Here is a 5,977-nt window from a genome sequence, read left to right as displayed (position 1 = left end):
ATCCAGTTTAATATGTAAATGGGGGTATAGTACCCCCAAGATCCATCTTCTGCCCAAGTGGCAGGCACATAGTATTGGATTATCTGCTCTGGGGGCCACTCATCATCCTTCCAGGGCCCTATTTGGAGTTTTCTTTTTACCCGCTGTAAGGAGGTAAGAGGAATAAGGATAGCCTTATCATGCCACTTATACAGCTTCCTTCCCAATTTCTGGGGAGGCGGATGTGGCCTTGTTTCCACAAATCCAGTAAAGCCCATATGGGGCTATCCAGTCTTGGACCCTGCCTGGGTCCTGCCAGGCTCTAGTTAGCTCTGGGAATCTGGCCAACGGATTTCTCTCTGTTCTGTTTCTCCACCACACGCTTTGTTTGGAGGTGGCATTATAATACTGTAGGCCAAGGCAAATTAAGTTTCTAACTGACTCTGTGAGATTTCCTCCACCCCTAGCCAGGCAGTATTGTCCTATAATAGTATGCTTTAAAATCCATTGACTATTATCAGAGGTGCATGGGGCCATTATATTTGGCATTATCTTTGTGAGAACTAGTTCTGTAGCTTCCCATGACCACCTATCCCCCATCAGTCCCCCCACATACATAGCAAGAAGTGACATTCAGAGAGTGAGCTATTCCTTCAGCCATTTGAGAAATAAGTGTTTAATTGATTTTGGTGGTGGGGGTAGGGGTTCAGTTACTTCCTTGTAGAAGGACTTATAATCCTGAAAGACTTGAACTCAATGGTCTAGTACTTGACCTCTGATACGAATTTGAACATAGGGATTTAGCCCTGTCCCATCAATGCCGAGTGTTAGTACTTTCTCGGACTTCCAACGGGGTTTCAGGAGGTTGGTTACGATTGGTTCTAATGGATTGCACTTATGTGTGGTACAGTCAGCACTCAGTCTAAGAAACATCAAAACACAATTCTAATTTTGCATTAGCTTACTTTCGGCATTTAAATTTCCAGTCTCGTTTAGCTTAATCACATAAAATTTTCTCTCAAGATTTCTCTTCACAAACTTTCTACCACTTTCCTCATTCCTTCAGTTTGCCTCTTTTCACTCATTCAGAAATAACCAACTCAAAGACAAACACCTTTCCTTCAATTCCCTTCAAAATAAGTCTCTATACTTTATGCCTTTTGTTACCAAAAACATTTTCCTTTCCATCATAATTAGAATTCTTAACTGAACCACCATATTACATATAACACAGACAAATATAGATCAGAGGTCATGCACATACTCATATTTCCCCATCATATTTGTAATTTCCCTGAGGGTACATACATATCTAGTTTCCTCAGAGAGCGGTGAAATAGATGGGGTCCTGAGAGAACTCGTTTTCCCCTCAGAGTCCGAGAGTGAAGGGGGAGAAAATTCCTGATTACCGAGATCTCTGGGAAGGCCCTTCTATCAGTGGGCCAGCTAATAAGTCTGGGTCTTGGTGAAGAAGCATAGAAACTGAACTTTTACTGGTGCAGCAGTCCTAGCTTGCCTGAGCTTGTCATTATACCAAGCCACGGGATTAACTTGTTAGTCAATTTAAAAGACTGGGGAGTCTACACCCAAGTTGTAATGTCACTCCTAATTTAGTTAAAATATCCTGTCCTAACAAGAGTTCCCAGCTTGGAACTATTAAAAACTCCTGCTGAAAGATCTAATCTTCAAATTGGCAGGTCAGTGGTGGAGTAAAATGGTTGACCTTGCCTTCTCCTACTCCTATGATAATCGTAGTTTGTGAGGAGGGTTTTCCTGCAAATGCAGGAAGAATAGAATAGGTTGCCCCTGTATTTAAAAGAAATTGAATTTGCTTACCCATTATGTCCAGACTTACCCAGGGTTCCTCGATAGTAATGACCACATTCCTGGGCTGGGGCAGTGAGGATGGCCCCGGGCTTCAGCTTCTTCAGTCATACAATTCCTAGTCCTGGGCTACTAGGGTGTTGGCTGGCTGCCCTCCTCTCTGGAAGTGTGGACAGTCAACTCTCCAATGCCAGGGATTAGTACCAGTTTCTTTGCATGTGTGGCAGGGGCTCAGGGGCTTTTCAGTATAGTCCTTTGCCCAGCATCCTACTTTCTTGCATTTGAAGCAAGAACTCAATGACTCCTTATTCCCTGGTCTCTTAAAGGATGCTTGTCGGGTACCAAGAGCCTGGCCAATTGAGACAGCCATAATCCTGGCTTGTCTTTTTTTTATTCTGTTCTCTTTTTACCTCTTCAAGATCTTGAGTGTTATAGACCATGAAGGCCATATATAGTAATTGATTTTGGTTAGTCTGTGACCCCATTTGCAGCTTTTAAAGCTTGCGTCTGATATCAGGGGCTGACTGGCTAATAATGCTGGCCTAACAAAGCTAACTCTGTAGCAGAAGTGGGTCTACATTAATTCTTCCAGCTATCTAAACATGCTGGCCAAGTTCTCATCCTTTTCTTGAGTAATGATTCTAAGCTTCTCGTTCACGGCTTTTGTATTCCTTGTTTTTTCCCAGAGTCAGTCGGGCCGCAAATACCTTACTTTACGCCTGCCTATTTGCGCGGAACCGGGCCCAAGGGGGCACTACAGTAGGATTTGAAACTATGAGTCTATGTATGGAAACTGGGCTGGGTGTCTAGGGGACCCTGTCACTACCTAGTACACAATTTTAACAGTGGGGAGGTCCAGGGTACCTTCTGAAGGCCATCCTACCCTGTAGGTGGGCCACTCAAGCTCACAAAGAGTATGAAGTTTTCCTAGAGTCAACTTGACCCTGTAATCCCCTGAGCAGCCTTTCTTAAAAATTTTCAACATATAATTTAAGACAGTTGGCTCAGAGGAACCTCTTCCTATATTGGCCTTAGGGAGCTTCTTAATGGAGTGTGAAAATAGACCTTAAAATTTCAAGAAAATAATTCAACAGAGGGCTTCTATGTCAAAAGGGCCGTTTGGAGATAGACAATTCTTAAGCCAAATCAGTGGTTAATTATTGCCCCTGCCTCCCGGCAGTGTACCCCACCCTGTGTCGGTGATGCAAAAATAAACAAGGGTGGATGCCTTCTCTAGAGAGGAGACCACTCAGGTGCGCATCTGGCCGTATCCCGAAGGAGCTTAGGTGATACTTAGCCATAGCAGACTCAGCTTTGTGATTTACGATTGGACACTAGTCCAATGCCCCCCTGGACCATATGCTGTATACCACGGAACTGCAGATGAGCCCACTTGGACTCCATAGCTTTTAGATGACCTTAAGGGTGCCCAGCCATGGAGCCGCAAATTCATACCTGACCAGTCAATCGGCCAGGCCTCTCATTCATTCACTCATTCACATACCAGGTTAAAACATTGCCTCCCGTTATTTGGGAGGCCCTGACCTATGTCTACTGCCTCCTTCCTTGGGAGACCCTGATGTCTTCCCTTGCTGGGAAGACCCCGATGTCCTCCCCACCTTGGAAGACCCTGGTGTCTTCTAACTGAAGACTAGGAGGTGATCAAGCTCCTCTTCCATCTGGAGATCGGACCTGACTAGGGGGCTGAGGCCCCCGGGGACTTACTTTATTCTGTTGCTGTTCCTGGTGAGTTGATCCATCCCTTCTGTGAGTCCGGTTCCAGGCTTGGCCATCTGGAGAGTTAGAGCGCTGGTCAGAAAGAGAACCCAGAATACCGTCAGGTGGCGTGCCTCCTTGTTTGTCTTGGAGCCCCTCCTTCCTAGCCTGGTGGAGCCACTGGTCCAGCACCTCAAAGGGCTGGCGTGGTCGAAATCTCATTGGGGCCTCCGGAAATGGTGCAGAAAAGTTGCAAAAATCAGACTGACAAGAAACCCAGCAGTACTCGGAGAGTTGGAGAACTTTTATTATGCCGGCTGTCCCAGAGGAGCTAGCTGAAGATCTGGGCCTGGAGCTCAGTTACAACATTCCTTATATGGAACTTATTTGGCATGGGCTGATTGGTTAATTTGTCCTCAGATGGTTACAAAGCATGGGAGTTGCCATGAGTTGCAGGCAATTACAAAGAGTTACAAAGCTCTAGAGTTGCTAGGGGGTACAGGCAATTACATTTGTTGCTTAGAAAGAACAAGCAAAAAGGGAAGATGAGTCTTTAGTTAACTTCGAGTATGGCCTATGCATCAAGCATATCTACAGAAGCAGAACAAAGAGCTGATTAGCCTTTTGCGTGAAAATTCCTCTTCAATATCACCAATGAGCCTTTTCCTTGACCATTTTGGGAAATCCCCAGGGAGCCTACTTGTTCTCAAATTGTGGGCCATAGTTCCCAAAAGTGGGTGGGATATATAATTATTTTAGTTATTTTAAATGCTTCTTTTTTCTCATCAGGTCTCCACTTTGGTGAGGATCAGCTCACTTTATGAATTTAAGGTTCTATTAAATCTGGATTCTCAGTGATCACTGTGGTGTCTTTGACAAGCATTATTATCACATGCTCCATTGGTTTTTGTCAGCTCTTCTTAATCTAGTGCTTTCTAAAGTGGATTCTAAAAAACAGTAGTCCTTGCCTTTTTCTTGTTTAGAAAAAAGAGTGCAGCTCGCTGCCAGTGTTAATTTAATATCACTGCGTAGAAATGCTACATTTTATAACACTTGACATTTTCAGTGATTGAGAGTTACTATATTTTGTAAATGAAATACCACTACTAAAAATAGAATGACGTCATTTATTTCCAAAGACTATTGATATACTAGAGTGATGCGAAATAATAATTAAAGCAAGATATTTCACGGCAAACTTTGGGAGTAAGGTTAGGACTCTAATCCACAAGTTCTCTCGGGATAAACACTGCAGCCACAAGTGCCACCGTTGAAAATTCTTGGGGAAAACAGAAAATGGATTAGAATGTTATGTGAAAAAAAGGATTTCATGGTTGAATTTGGATAGCGAATGAATGGGGCATACTACTATACTATAGCTGCACCCCGACCCTTGGAGAATCACAGTCCATATTCACAAATTAATGGATCTGACCAGTCTTACAGTGAGAAATATATTTACTTTGGCCTGATTTAGATTTTCCAAAATTTATTCAAGCATGGACACTATTACACTGATTCTTATTTAAATCCCATGGAATTTGCTTTGGGCAATACTGAACTAATAACTTACAGCAGCATCTACTTTATGTTGTTTCAAAGTCCACATTCCATGTTGGATTGTTCTTTAGTTCCCCATGTCTGAATGATAACCCCACTCCTTGCACCATTCTAATTGCAGATTGAAAAAGATTGATGTATTCTGAGATCAATGATTGGCCCAACTCTTCAGGCTTCAGTGGCCAGCTCTGACTGCGGGTTCATCTCATTCTTCCCTTGGCTATTTTACCCTGCATGAGAGAATTGGCTTTTTAATATAAGAAACCCTTTTTACATGGAAGAACTACCAGACAATATTTGTTTGTTTATTTACTCATACATGCTTGACTAGAATAGGTGGCATAGAGTGGATAGTGGTGAATGAGGATAAAGAAATATGGGTGGAAGGGAGTAGGATAATAGAGGACCTTGGCAAGCAGAGAATTTAAATGTGAAGATATTAAGAAATGAGAGATGGGACAGCTTCCCCCTTTCTTCTATTTTTCAGCATCTCCTTTAAGGAAAAGTAGTGCCTTTGTTGAAACAGCTCATTTATAATACATTTGTTTCTTTTCCTTAGATAATGACATGGCTTTAAATCTGAGCAGCAATGCCTAATGTGACTTAGGTGCTTTCTGTAAACCTCTTCCTGCTATTACAGTCTTCCATTGCTAACATTTGAGTTCTTTCTTTACCTCTTTCTCACGTGGTGCTCCTGTGCTTGATTCATTGCAACTGTGCTACCTAGTACTCAGCCTTGGCTACCATGGCAATAGTCCTGAATTTCCTCATTGGACCGGATGATATCCCAGGAGAATCAAACCTACCTGAAAGGAACAGTAAGGTTACTAGTATTTTTTTCATGAGTGACCAGTGGAATTATATCATTGCTTAGAATTTTTCTCTGATGAGACTCTCT

Source organism: Pteropus vampyrus, unplaced genomic scaffold (genome assembly GCF_000151845.1).
Source record: "Pteropus vampyrus isolate Shadow unplaced genomic scaffold, Pvam_2.0 Scaffold161, whole genome shotgun sequence".
Classification (NCBI taxonomy): Eukaryota; Metazoa; Chordata; class Mammalia; order Chiroptera; family Pteropodidae; genus Pteropus; species Pteropus vampyrus.
This window is presented reverse-complemented; position numbering follows the sequence as displayed.